Source organism: Semicossyphus pulcher, unplaced genomic scaffold, assembly GCF_022749685.1.
Source record: "Semicossyphus pulcher isolate SPU_LCO1_2020_fin unplaced genomic scaffold, fSemPul1.0.p SCAF_27, whole genome shotgun sequence".
Lineage (NCBI taxonomy): Eukaryota > Metazoa > Chordata > Actinopteri > Labriformes > Labridae > Semicossyphus > Semicossyphus pulcher.
In genome coordinates, this window is record NW_027211701.1 from 5,492,655 (window position 1) to 5,508,012 (window position 15,358).

A 15,358-nucleotide genomic window follows, 5' to 3' on the forward strand; every position below is an offset into this window, starting at 1 on the left:
TAGTTACACAACACTTGCTCATAGGGCTACAATATTTCCTCCCTTGTGCATTAAAGCTAGATTTGATTTTAAGACTGCTACAGTATGCTGAAAGATAATTAAGCTCATCTGTCACATCAGATTTCAGTAATGCAGTCTTATATTCTGTAGCTTAAAAAGGAAACGGCCACTGACTGCATCACTGTGTCAGTCCTATTCTCTGATCACTTTTGATTTCATTAAAATAAACCTTACCCTCAGGGTGCGAAATACAGGGGGTCTCGGGGGGTCCCAGAGGAACACTGGCGCTGTTGCAAATGCTCCGCAATCCATTTGGAGACGCCAACGTATAGGAAACAGAGTTGATTACTTGCTAACTTTGGGTTTACTTCTAAAAATCTTGGTTATGTGCATGCAACGCGTGTTTATCCGAGCTGATTGCCATGGCTTGCGTCCATGAAATCTTTTATATTGACTCTGTGTAAGACTTCAGCACAACTCTGGAGCACTAGGTAGAGGGGACCCCCCCGATTGCCACTGGGTATTTCGCACACTGCTTACCCTACATTCCACATCTGTAAGCTCTGCTGTCATGTGCATATTTGCTCTTGTTAAAGAGTCTTTGAGGCACAAAAGCGCGATGTTCACTACTTGTCGATTGATTTGTGTTCATAAACACTGCAAAGAGGAGGGTCAGAAGGGGACCAAATGGATATTTCCTTCTGAAAGGTAAAACATAGATAACATGTATAAAGTAGCATGTGACAGCAGTAAAAGGACAAATGTATTAAAAGTGTAGAAGATTAATCAGTCAAATTCAAATTTAGTAGTGCTTACATTTGGAGCATGTCTAACGTCATCAGGAGGCTCAGCGTTGCAGCTCCATGGAGCTTCACTGTGACTGGTTCGCCTGCCTTCATCATAATATAATCCTTGTTTGAATTTTATTGGTCTGATTGAACTTTAAGCCACATATCACAGTATCAAACTGATTGTGTATTTGAAACCATTCACACTGCTGCATTGAGCTGTAACTGTCTCAGTTATTTAATAATCCATTAGCAAACTTTGTGGGAGAGAAAAAAAAAAAAACCTGCTCTGAGAAATCAGCGTCAATCACAAACGTTCATCACAAACAAGTCCGGACAATCCTGACAATTCAGTCCAGTCTGTGTGAAGCCTTTTGAAGTGAACGTTTGATCTGAAACCCTGCAGAGTTATAACCCCGCTCTCCACAGATGGAGGCTCTCGCCTGTGGTTCCGGGGGCTCTAAGGTGTTTCCTCCTTCTGTTTGTCACGAGTCTCCCCCGGGTGATTCCCGGTGTACCCCCGGTCACTGGACCTCTGTGTAGTAAGTGTGTCTTTTTAACCATCAGTGCTTATTGTGAAATCTTACCAAGGGTGTGGGACTGCCAGTCATGTAAAGTTCATACAGCAATGGTTTTGAATTTCAATCCAAGCAAAAAAGAATAGTAAAAACAATCGAAACTGAACCGACTCTGTATGAAATCCCGCCATGCCACCTCCGATCTGCTTTGATTTATTAATGTGCCTGGCCTTAACCTACTGCCGCCTACCCCTCGCTGAAGCCTCAATGAAATATGTATGGCTGACGCACGACAACAGGATGTCAAAGAGGAAGCTGGAGGAATACTAGTGGGAAGGTGAAGGGGGAGGAGTCTCTACACCTGGGGTCCTGATCTCATTTGAAAGGTCGTCTCGGGTGAACTCCCCCGCTGAAATGTGATCTGTGAGGGAGACAAAAGTGACGGCTTCATCAGAGAGAGACCTGCACCGGGAAACTTTTCATCAAATAAAAATAAAAAATAAATGACAACTTCTCTTTCAATTTAAGTTATAGATGACAAATAAAAAAATGGCTGAATTTTTACTCAATAAACAACAAGAAAGTAAATAAATTAATAACAATTATTGATGGGACCCAACAAAAAGTGTTCATCTCACACTATAATAAACAATAAGGTGTACTCTAATGGATCTTTGCAAGCAATACATTCATACTAAGGGGAGACTTGTATATTAACTCTAGTGGCAAGTAACTGTTGTAGCATTTGCTGTAATGGTTTCTCTCTACTAAAAGAATAAAAAACTTCTGCATTGGTATAGTTAAAAATGAACAATCATTTAATACGAGCCTAACTGCAGTTTACTGCTGATGATGGTATATTTTCAAATTGTCGTCATGCTGGGGAAAGAAGGCTAGAGGTTAAAGGAGTAATTTTCTGTGCCAGGCCCAAGGGGTCAGCTGGGCACCCAGACCACAGAGCCTCTGCTTGATATGTTTACCTTTCTTGATGGAAAGTCAATGAAATAACTCAAAACGACCAAATTAGAAGGCAAAATGTCCAAAGTCCACAAGACAACAACAGAAAAATACAATACATCGACAAAGGCAGTGACAAACAACCAATGGTGCGACATCACGAAGATGTGCTTCCATCCTGCAGTTCAAAACCAGCAAAATGCCAACTATGATAGCTAATCAAATGCACCATGTTTTTGTTTGTGAAGAAATAGGTGTAAACATTAGTATGTCCCCTTGTTAATCTCAAAATCTTTTCTTTCACTATGTTAACTATCATATGAGCTCGGTATTTATCAGAATAAATGTGTGAAACCGCATTCAGCTGAAAAATAGATTTTCTGAGTAAAAGGAGGGTTTTGGCTCATTAAAGTTAGAACCTCAAAGATCTCAGTTTTGTTCTCATTGGCTGCACCTATGGTGATAAACGGTAATTGCAGGAGCACACTTCCCAGGTATCCAGACAGTGTTGCATGTGTGACGTCCACGGTTGGCTCCAGTTGTAACTCTTGATTTTCCTGGCTGACGGTCGCTTTCCTTTTTAGACTGTTCGCCTTCATCTGAGCGTCGAATTTGTTTCTTTTTCTTTGGATTTTCACATTTTTTTTAAGTTGTATCTGTAGCCATGGTTTGTTCAGCCCTAGTGGATTACTGTTTACTCGCAACACTGCAAAAGCAGCCGTACGCTCCGCCTACCCTCTCTGGCAGACCAACCACTGCTGGGTGATGGAAAACGTGTCACTAACTGGGCGCTGCTTGTGATTTCTTTCCGCAAAAGTCGCCACAGACATCCAGTCTGTAATTCTGCAAATGCAAAGGCTTTTATCAGTGGGCCATAGGCTCAAACACCATTGTGTTACCTCATTCGGTGATAGATAGTGACTTAACAGACATTTATTTAAATGAAAATCTTCAAGATTATCACTTTAAGAAGGAAGTGGTAAAACTTGCCTTTTAACGTTTACACAAGTTGGCATAACAACCTCAACTCAATGTCCACTAACTTGCTTGTTCTGCAGGTCACAGCTGTAGGACACTGTCCTCATTAGCAGCTGGAGTTTGTACAATTGACTTAAATCTTCCCATGAGTCTGAACACCACTGACTCCTATCATTGAAGTGTAATTGAAACAGCAGTTTAAAAAAAGCAATCCTGACTTAGTTGCTTTCAACCACATTTATATTCTACATTTAAAAGTTCTTCCTGGCGTGATTAATGAGTAATAAACATTTGCTTACACAGGCCATTGATTAGAACGTTGAGTTGCCAGGTGGGAACACAAGCCACCAAGTCTGCAGTTATAAACGTTAGCAGTTCATTAATAAATGTTCATGGGTTTCTTAATTTCCAACAATCCATTAACACTGCTGTTTAGAGAGTCATTTAGTCACCAGTGTCTTATTTTCTAATTAGCAACCAAGTCTGCAGTGTTACCATGTAATAAATGAGGCTCTTTTTTACAATAATCAATTCGTTTTACAGATTTAATGTAATAAACAGCAAAGAAAAACTAATTGATATGTTTTCCATACAGTAAGGGGTTGACAGGTGCACTGAAGGAATTTAATACTGAATTTCAGAGCTCATTTAAAATAAGTAAGCAACTGTTATGATGGAGAAGAATAAAACAACAACCAAAGAAAATTTTCCATGACCTTGCATCTCAAAAGTTGTTAAACTTCAACTTACGAAGGTACACATGTAAGACAGTCGCCTGCTGCAGGGTGCCACAAGAGCAGCCCCCTCGCTTCTCCGCAGCTCCCCATTCTGACTAAAGCTCCCGTTCAACGTGCTGTCATCTGAGGAAGAACACGTCACTCTCTGCCAAAAATAGAAAAGTTTTGTTTTTTTCAAATCAATCATTTCTCTTCTTCGGTTTAATGGTTTAAAGTTTGGTTTAAAGTGGGCGGGGCTTAAATGGAAAATGCTGATGTCATATCCAAGTATGATGACAATTTGTGGGCAGTTTGGTCACTGTCAATCAAATCTCACCTGGCAAGTATTGATTAGCAGATTAAAAATCATTTTATTATCCTATAAGGCAGTGTTGTGACCAAGTAATCTTTGCTCAAGTCCCAAGTAAGTCTCAAGTCATTTGGTCCAAGTCTCGAGTCATTTTTTCTTGGGCAAGTCAGGTCAAGTCACATGTTATGTCAAGTCAAGTCAAGTCCTTAGTTAAGGCAAGTCAAGTTCCGGGTCAAGTCACTTTTTTTCCAGCACTCTCACCTGTAGTATCCGGTCTTTATAAAGGGAAAAGACAAGGTGTTAGTAGCTTGTCTAATAATGATATTGTTGGCCAATTTATACAACCTGTTCAAAAAGTATGACAATGAATTGTATCTGTATTATCTTAGTACAGACGCAGCCATGATGATGGTCTGGTCAGAAACAGTATTGAGTCGTAACGAGTACGACTGATGAGGCTTCTCTTTGGGGAAAAAACATCAGGTAGCTTTGATGATGCGTGTTGCCATAGCGAGGAGTTTGACTGACAGCCAGTCCTCCAATCATGACAATCACATACAAGGGAGCTTTTTGAGTTGTCCAATCACGATTCCCAGTTTGCACTGCATACATACTTGATAGTTAGTCAAGTCGCAAGTCATCAAAACAGTGACTCGAGTTGACTCGAGTCCAAGTCACCAAGTCTCAAGTCCATATCTCTGCTATTAGGGGATATTTTAATTTTTTAATGCTTGATTCATCTAAATATTTTAAGTAAAAAATATGTAAGCTTTGAAGCCGGGCTTTAAGGTCCTACAATATCTTTTAAATTATGTTAAAGGATTAGTAAGTATTTTATTAAGCTGTTATAAAGCTATTAGTTGTATCTTTCATAATACATGAACAACAATAGAAGAGGAACTTCTTCAATGAAAATGAAGATGTGAACGGTTTCAGGAGTCTAATGACACACTGCTGCTGGTCCCTCTGCACAGTGTTCTCTACTTTACATGCCCGTCCCTTTTATTTTCTCCCTCCAGTCGTCTCTCATATTCCCTCCTCCTTCATCATCTTTATTTCTCTCGCTGTGAACCCAACTAAGCAGGCGTATGCTTTTATTTCCCCCTCCTGCATGTTCATCCTCGCACATTCCCCGCAAACTCTGTTCACTCCCTCTCATGTTCCCTCTCTCACTGCCTTCTTCCTCTCTCTCTCTGTCTCTCTCTCTGTCTCTCTGTCTGTCTCTGGGGAGCCAGTTACAGCCCATATCTCACAGAAACGGGGCATCCACATGAGAAGGCCAGAGATTTCCATAACTGGGGAGAGGGGTGGGGGCTCAGTAGTCTGCTGCATAGACAAAACCTACAAGGAAAAAGGGCGTGGACAAGAAGATCACAGAGGGCATGAAAAGTAAAAAAAACATGGGAGATGATAAAGAAGATGAGGTACCTAGAGACGAGCAGGTCAAAAGGTCCAAATATAGGAAATGGACTTGTCCCCCAAAGGAGCAGGTGGAGTGTGGGGAGAACTGTGAACGGGATGATGTAACCTCCCATAGGGGGTTAAGTACATGGAGTGATCACATATTCAAGGTCAGCAGTATAAAGTGTCCTCGGATGAGTTTGCAGCTTCATCCAGATTAACACCGCAGCTCTCCCTTGAGTTTGAGGACTCTAACGGCAGGGCTCGTCCTGTGATCAGAGCCCCCCGAGGAGGGACAGGGATACTCGGGTGTCACATTAGAGGAAGAGAGTGGGAGAGAGAACTGTAAATGAAGAAGATAGAGGCTGACGGATGAGGTGAACGGGAAAGAGGCTGGAAAAGGATGACAGGATGTGGAAGGGAAACACAGCAATGTGAAACAGTGCAGAGACATTTGGAGAGAAGGAAAAAGGGTAAAGAAAAAAAGGGATGTAAATGAGAAAGATGGAGGAAAGTGAGATGGGGCCAGATACAGAGGGAGAGAAGGAAAGAGGAGAAAGATGGATAAGATGGAACAAAGTGAGACAGACCACAGACAGGGAGGGATAGGAGAGGTTATGAGAGGCAACGCAGCAGGACCACAGTGAAACAGAGTAGATGCTGCCACCGGGCACACATACATATTCCATCTCTAAGCTGCCTTTCTTAGGGAACACCAATACCACCCCCCTTCTCTTCACTCACTTTCTCCCTCTCCCTCCTTTCCTTCCTTCCTTCCTTCCTCCGCTGCCGCCCCCCTCCCTCCCTCTCTCTCTCTCTCTCTCTGAGCCAGAGCACCGCAATAGCATTATGAATAATTGAACGAGCCTGAATCTGGATTGAGAATTTCTGTTGCGGTTGTGTCTGCTGGTGCAGCAGGCAGGCAGACGGGTTTTCATGACAAAAACAAAATACAACAACACACAAACAGAATCCCCCGACTTTGTTTGCTCCCGTTTAAATGTGAGAAGACACATAAAACACACACGCTACACTAAGTAGTCTGTGTTGCTGCCTAACTGTGGGGATTTAAGTGAGGAGGAATATTCGGCTACAGATGTACTGGAGCTTTTTCTCAGCCTTGTATGACATTGAGAGTCAGGCTCAGATTCAGAGTCTGGGAGGGAGAGAACAGGGGGTGTTTCATATGAATGTTACAGAGCAGATTTCCAATGGAGGGGGATCTGTGCAGGATGGGATCAATCAGCTTTCCCAGTGGAAAAAAGTTGGAAGTATACTGCAGGAGATATGCATGTGTGTGATGTATGTGAGAGGGAACTGTGCTGCAGTGGATATGTGTGTGTGAGGGAGGGAGGGGGGCATAGAGCTGCCGTGGATTTGTATGCATACAGTCTGTGTGTGTGTGTGTGTGTGTGTGTGTGTGTGTGTGCGTGCATGCGTGCGTCGAGTGTGTGTGTGTGTGTGTGTGTGTGTGTGTGTTTGTGTGGACAGAAAATAGAGTACCTGCTTAAGTGCCTGTGAGATGTGGAACAGAAGAGAAGTGTGTGTGTGTGTGTGTGTGTGTGTGTGTGTATGAAAGAGCACGAGGGTGTATCCACAGGGTGTTGTCAGGTTGGACCAGAGCTACAGCTACAGCATGTGTGTTCCACTGTGTGCGTCTGAATGTGTGTATATATGCTCTAGTTCCAGCTTAATTGGCCCAAATCTGCCATTCAGTGAGGCCGCTCGCTCGCCCCTCCATGCGGCCTCCTGGGAGAGCAGGAACATAAGTGACATATTAAAATAGCACTTCCACACACACAGTCACACACACGGTCACACACACCTGCCCACTCAACTCGCCTCCATCTGGGAACATCGCCAACGGATGTGCTAAGTAATTAGGTCAACTGTGAATTGCTTGGAGCATATTCACAAACACATACCTGCGTACATCAGAAACCTGCTGTTTCACTTGTGATTTTAGCGGACGCGGTTCTGCGGATGTAAACATTATTAGAAGTGATTGACAGAGTGCAGCTCTCTTTGATTGCTACAAAGTGACACTTAGTGATCTAACACACCTGTCAATAAGACTCAGACTTAACTGTAGTGGTGCTTTGAACTTTTTGCCAACACCAGCCTGCTCACGGTGATAACGGCAGCATATTGATGTTTGGATGATTAAATTTTTACCAAGCTCAGTCATAGTTTAGGTTGTAAGCCAACATTTGTACGGCTTAGGTTGATGAATGTCACACGCTTAGAAGGTGTTTGCTCATAAACTGAAGTATTGGACAAATAGGACGTTTTACTTGATAATGGCTGTCAAAGAAATGTTCAGGGATCAGCCAGTTATAGCAGCTCATCATGAGGGGGGCCTGCATGTTTAAATGAAATTTAACAGCAATCCATCCAATATTTGTTGAGTCAATTCACTGCAAACCGCAGATGCTGATCTGCTGGTAGTATTTGATGAAGGTCAGAATTACCAAGTTCTGTAGGATTCGCCCACCAGGAATAATAAATGATTCAAAATTTCATGGCAAACTATCTAGTAATTGCTGAGATATTTCAGTGTGGACCAAATTTCCATCTGTAGATCCACAACATGGCTAAACAGCAGCAAAAGAAAACAAGCTCTTGTGTTAACCAGGTCAGGTATTCATCATTTTAGGTGCCAGCCACCTGTTCAAAAGGCGAAAAGGCCAGAGCAGCAAGCCATAAAAACAATTATTCCTCATTCAGTGCTTCAGTTTCTTGTCCTTTTCATTTGCTAGATTGTCAAACTTTCTTAACTTGCCTCAGTTGACCTTTACTTTCCTGAAGTTCATTCAGTGGCAGCTTTGCAGCATTGCCACATCTGGATGAGTTCAAATAAGTCACTTAGTTTCCCTGTGCAAGATGTGTGTCACGTTGTCATAAATAGTCCGGTTTACCAGACATTCATGCCAGCATAGAAATCTTTTCCATGACTGATTATATGTGCAGTATTTCACTTGATGTTGCCGAAAGAACTCCATCGAAAGACACAGTTGCCTCGAAACCTGAATAACAGGAAGCAGTTACAGGAGAAAACAAAATCAGCTGTGGCAGTATGAGCTGTCATCAAGGTCATTGTTGATGTATTTTTTGAAGGGCTTAGGTCCCAGCTGAGGGGGAATTCCTGAACAAGCTTTAAACTGTTGAAAAACTTTATTTGAAAGGGATTCTTACAATGTCAGTATCTACCAGTGTTTTCTGCATAGGCGTATTTGAACTTTAAAGTTGGGGAATCACAAAAAATAGTAGAGACCTACCACAGAAACTGAACCCGCACAAAGTGTAAAACCTGATAAAAAAAAAGATACAGATCTTCAGCTGTTCACTTTTCTGCAGAGATGAGCTTTGCAGGCTTGTTCATAGACCGACCCCGTGGCATCTAATATAAACCTTAGCATATACATTAAAACACAGAGAGGTCTGTAGTGCAGTGGGATCACTGGGCATTTATAACCTAGCCTGTGATGTTCCATGCTTTGTGAGCCTCTCAGATAATTTACTCTAGTACCCCTCACCTCTGTTCGTATGTATTTCTTCCCCAATTTCTAACAGAAAGGAACCAACGCGGTACAGCGCTGTTGCCATTAGCAATGACAACCAGGCACAATAACAGCAGAAATTCTCACCATAGCTGCTTGACTCAGTCTCTGTGCTGTCAGTCTCTTCTTTGGCCCAAGCTGGTGTTGTTGTTTTAAAGAAGAAACAGAGATCTATTCAAAAACTCCTTTTCAATAGTAATGCAGTGAACAAGTGTTGACAGAATGTTGACCGCTTACCTCTCCTCTGCCTGTCAGGGGTGGGTGTGTTTGTCCCTGCAGGCTGCTGTATCACACTTTTATGAAAAAATTCGGTCACACAATTAGTTTACTATTTGTTTGTATTATTATAGAGCAAGGCATTACAATAAATTATTAGTTCTGTTGAAAAAAAAAAAAAGATATTTAACTACTTTTGCATTTTTGTCTACAGCCACTAGGGGGTTCAGTGAACCCTCTGAACCCCCTGAACTACACCTATGGTTTTCTGCATCATCTTGTTTCTCTCTCAGTTGGTTTGTGTGTAAAAGCTGTAGAAGAGTTAGATATCCTGACTCATCCTGAGTCCTACATTTGCCATAATGGCTTAATGATTTCCTTTAGTTATAACCCTCTCTGCCAATAAAAAATCAATGTGTTTCAAACTCCAACCCTTAATTTTTTAAGGCAACTCATACATTTTGTGACCTCAGACCCAAAGCTAAGGCGCCTTTTTATTCCCTCTTTTCCCTCTTATGAAACCTCAGTTTAGGCATTTAAACTTTACAAAAAAAGCTCCACTGTACAGCAACATCACAGCAGCAGATGTGACGCTAAATTAGATATTTGTTGTGTTTAAATGGGAATGCAGAGCCAGCAATTAAGGGAAATAACGCTGAATAAGCTTCTCTAGAAGGTGGCGACACATTAGCAAGCTTAATCATGATAGCAAGGACCAAGAGAGCTAGCTACTCCACCGGTGCGGCTATGATGCTAACAAATGCCCCCATGGTAATAACAAACACATTGCCGCTCATTAGCAGTGAGGATTGCTTGCTTCACATGATTCATCTCTGCATAATGCTTTACTGGCACAGATATTGTTTTGAGTGTTGCTACTGCAGCAAAAAAACATTACATAATGTAAAATATAAATAAGTTGGAATTACATAAGCAAGCAGAGAGAAGCAGCAACTTTTTCTTGGATCAGCGACTGGGGACTGAAGCTGGCGGATGATGGAGGAAAACAGACAGAGAGAAGGGAATCAAAGCGATGATTCAGCAGCTGAGTGAAAGCCAAATAGAAGCCATGTGGCTGCGAAGCTCACAATGACAAGAGAAAAGAGAGAAGACACATTAAATGCAAGCAGGAGAAAAGGCCGGGGTTCTCTGCAGATGGAGGAGCTTCATGCTGAGAACATGAGAGGAGAGGAAAAAATATGAAACGTGAACGGAGAGAGCTGTTTTAAAAAGATAGCATACAAAAGACAAGACCATCCATACTGATGTGTTTCCTATATTGTATGTTCACCTATGTGTCCTTATCTGTGTACAACAATACTGTTACATGGTTTACAAGATGATTTAAGCTGAGACAAGTAACACAAGAAAACAAATCAGGCTTGTGATGAGGCGGGAAAAAGTTACAGCATTTTACAGTGTGGTCTCTGCATTCCCTCAGCGCTTTACATCACTGTGCCGAGTGTATAGACGCTTGAGCCACTCAATAATAGATGAGATGTTTTCCTGCATCTTTGTTATTTCAAAGCATTTTACAGCCCTATTCGCCATTTTCTCAGGGCTGCAGTGTTCCCTGGACTTCACACTCATGGGAAGCTCAGATGCAGTTGTAATAATGCTAATGGGTATATGACCTTCCTTATCAAAGAATCTGTTGCTGATTGATCAGCAGCTAAAAAATACAATGGAATGTGAAAATCTGTGGTGAAATCTGACCATATTTCATGTGAACTTGTTTGTTAACCCATTGTCAAAATCAATACAAACCAAAAGTTCCTCACAGCACTCTTAAGTGCCATCAATGCACGTGAACAGAAATTGATGATCCCTAGCTGCAGCACAAAATGATGTAATAAACTGCTGTTCATGCACAGAATTTTTAACCAAAATCAAAGCAAAAAAGAGCAAAAACATCAAATCCTGTTTGAACAGCACATGACATCATGAACCAATGACTCGTTGGATTAAGCCTCAACCAATTCCCTGTCTGTTTCTCCCAGAGCCCCTGACCAATTACTGCATTGATGTCCCAAAGAAAGACAACTTGAGCCCCATGTACACTGCAAAATTCCCTTGCCTTCCTCTGAGCACACACAGATAGCTCTCAGATTCATTAAAATCCTGCCGCTGGTCTTCTCTCATGTGCACGCCTCCCCATTGGGACTTCTGAGAATCTCTTCTCTTGTCTATTCCACTTAACTGGGCGTAAAAGTGACCTTTACATTAATGAACAAGCGTAGGAGTCTCCCTTCTTAGCAGCTTAGTGCACTATTATGGAGAATAAAACCCTACATTATGATACCCCTAATAGGTCTTATTCACAGCAGACCTTTACATTTAATTCAACAAAAACACAGGTGTAATTAATAATATTAATTATGGCTTTACTCCATTTATATGTGCCACTTGCAGGACCCTGCTATAATGAATGGCTTAGTCATAATGGAACTGAATCATCATTAATGTGATTAGTTGCACCTGTGCTTTTCCTGCCATGAGAAGTCAAAAGATACTCAAACAGGGGTCAGTTCCAGACTCTTAGATAGAAGGTGAGTGTGAGTCAACAAAGCGTGCATCTTGCACCATAGGTCTCCATTTTACCATTACTGTTAAACTTTTCTAACCTTGGCCACGTTTTTTTAAACCTAAGAAAACCTTGAAGCTGCTTTAGCCAATATTTTATATTGACAGTGAATAAAATGCAATGTAGTCTAAAGGTGCTGAGTCGTGAGAACCCACAGATAATTACGACCTAACTCTGCAGTCTATAGGTATCAATTAAGAATTAATCAAAAAGGCAATCATTTATTGCCCTAACAACGCACATTTTTACTGAAGGTCAAACAAAAACTTTCTTTCTGCTGCTCAAAAGTCTTTTTTCATAATAAAGTCGGTGTGTCCCACTTGAAAAATAATGAATAAAAAAAATTTAAACTTCGGTAATAACTTTTTTTTACTTCAATCATACTTATCATACATACTTCAAGGATACTTTTTCTCATGGTCACCCTTCTGCTTCCTGCATGCTCACTACCTGATGCTGGTGCTGCCTGCAAATTGAAATTATGATGGAAAAAAGATATATTTTATAACCTAGTCTGGATGGTGATGATAAACTACCAACAAGAATCAATGCAGAAGCAAAAGCTGGAAGCAGTGGCTGCTAGTGATGGAAACAGAAAAGGACAGTGCTTGGAGAGAGCACCAAGGCAGTCTCAGTCTCATCAAGTGTATTGATAACTTTGTGTTCTACCTATTCATGTAATAAATACTCAAACGTTTATATAATGGTAATTTATAGTTTTGAAAAATCTGTTAAATATCGAGGTTATCACTTCAGGTTTTTCCAAATTTACTTCCAATACATTGGTTACTTAGTTGCTTGATCGTGCTTAACAAGTTTAGTGGACATAAATGTGTGATACGCAATACCTTAAGTTACATTCAACTAATGATGGTTAACAGCAGCACAGACGAATAGAAAAGCCAGTCAGGCAGATGCAGGTGAAGATAAAGATGAAACCCTTCACCAAAACAGACATGTTCACCTGTTCATATGCACAGTGTTCCTGATGCATCGAGATGTTACCTTCTGTCAGAAGGGGAGAATAGGGAGGAGGTGTGTTCAAGGCACAGGATTAAAAGTCTGCATGTTTAGCACTGTGAAAAAACACAGCTAGAGATTTAAGTCAGATTATATCTCAAAAATCTAAACCTGATACTTTATTATGACTTGACTACGTGGATACCTGGTATAACTGAGCCTGGAATCCATAAAGATTTCAGAGAAAAATATCAAGTCTCATGTTTTTATCTAAAATCATAGAACAAGGCCAGTCTGCCTTGCACAGGCCCAGAGCTTGCATATTAAATTACCAGACCAAGTGAACTGAAAGGGCTTTGTCCTGGCTGTGGAAAATACACCACAAATACAGTTTAGAAGGAATGCTTAATGACCTGCAATATGACCATTGTATTGCAGGTTTTGAAACCTTTTGTTAATTAAGATTTATGACTTGATTTGAGACTTGCTCAAGCAGACAACTTGACTTAGGCCAGGTCTACACATACACAGGTATTATTTACACGGGATAGATAGAGGCCCACCAAACCATACACGGGAGTTTTTGCCTCCTTCGTTTCCAAAAAATACCCCGCCCTCACAGGCCCGGTTATAAAAAATCCTCGTCCAAACGAAAACGCATAAACAGACATGGTGTCCTGAGAATGCCACACCGACAGGCAGCGATATAACCCGGTCAAATAAAGAAGAGGAAGAAGAATCGCGGCCAGTGAAAAGTCTGAAAAAACGCCTTTGTTCCTCAATATAGTAGACGAGTAGATGCTTCACCATGGAGATAACAGCGCACAGCCTGACGGCACGAGCCAAAAACTCAGTTTACCCCGCCTACATGTCTCCGAGGAAACAGAGTTTACCGGAGTTCAATGAAAGAGTTCAATGAAGAATTGTCTTCACCCTGGCCGCAGTTTTACAAAAGATCCTCTTTCAGTGACCTAAAATAGCGTTTGTGTGTGGATGAAAGGCCATAATGCAGAGAAAGGCTACGTTTTGAAATATACCCGTATACGTGTGGACATGGCCCTAAACCTTCCATTGACTTTGGACTTGACCTTAAATTATTTTGAAATGAGAGATTACTTCAACTTGTGCCAGAAGATCTGCCACTTGAGTTAAATTTGTGTCAAATTACTTGAGACTATAGATTTACACTTATGACCAATTTAAGACTAGTGTCGATCGGATACTTTAACCTGCATTGATTGGCTTTGACTTCATTTAAACTGTAATTGAATGACTTGAGACTTGACTTCGGGGCGGCTGTGGCTCAGTGGAAGACTCGGTTGTCTCTCAATGGGAAGGTTGGGGGTTCGATCCCTGACTGCCACAGTCACATGTCAAAGTGTCCTTAGGCAAGACACCGAACCCCGAATTCCTCCCAGTGGCAGAGCCATCGGGCATGAATGGGCATACACACTAATTGCCATCAGTGTATGAATGGGTGAATTCACACAGTGTGTGAATTTGACATGCAGTGTAAAAGCACATCTGTAAATAGAGATTAACTTCAGGCTGACTTTAGACCTCTTGATTTCCTGACTGAATTTAAAACATCACTAGAGAAAATCTATTGATTAAGTAGCAGAAATAACTAAATATGGTATCTATGAAATGGACGTACTATTTGTGATGTTGATCACATTTTATATCAGTAATTGATGTCTTTTTATGCGTAAAACACTTATTAGGTTAAGTCACTGCCAATCAATATCTGAAACAAGGCCTCCCGACCTTCCTGATTTTATAGGAAACCCGCAGCACTTGGCCAGCTGTTTCATGTTGCATTAAATGCTCCTCTGCATCCCCTGGTTGTTTTTGTGTCTCTTCAAAAACCTGTAAGTACCTCAGTCTGCTGCAGACGCCCCTGCAAACTCTGTCTGTCTGTGATGCTTGTTGATTGTAATCAAAGAAAACATTTTACAGACAGCCACGGCCCTCACCTCTGTTTCACTCACTCTGCTTTGTGTGGCTATGCTTCACAATCGCTTCTGGAAACGTCTCAAGTGCAGCCACGCTGTGCGGCATCTTCGTAGGAGTTCCACTGAATTCTTTGATTCTTGTTCAATGCTTTTCACAAGGCTGTTACAGAGGTGTCACTGTCCTTTATTAAAGACAAGAGGATACATTTATTATGCTCTTACCTTTGCTTTCCTTCTTTTGTCTTTAAGGCAGAAAAATTCATGCCCACAAATGTTTCTATTTATGTCTAATGAGAGAAATCATGTTTCTTTGTGAAGCGGAACACTGGAAAATATCAGCCACAAAAGTAAAAAAAAATGTTCCAACTTGATATGATAGACATGATAGCATGAAACTAGCTATAAAACTGAGCAG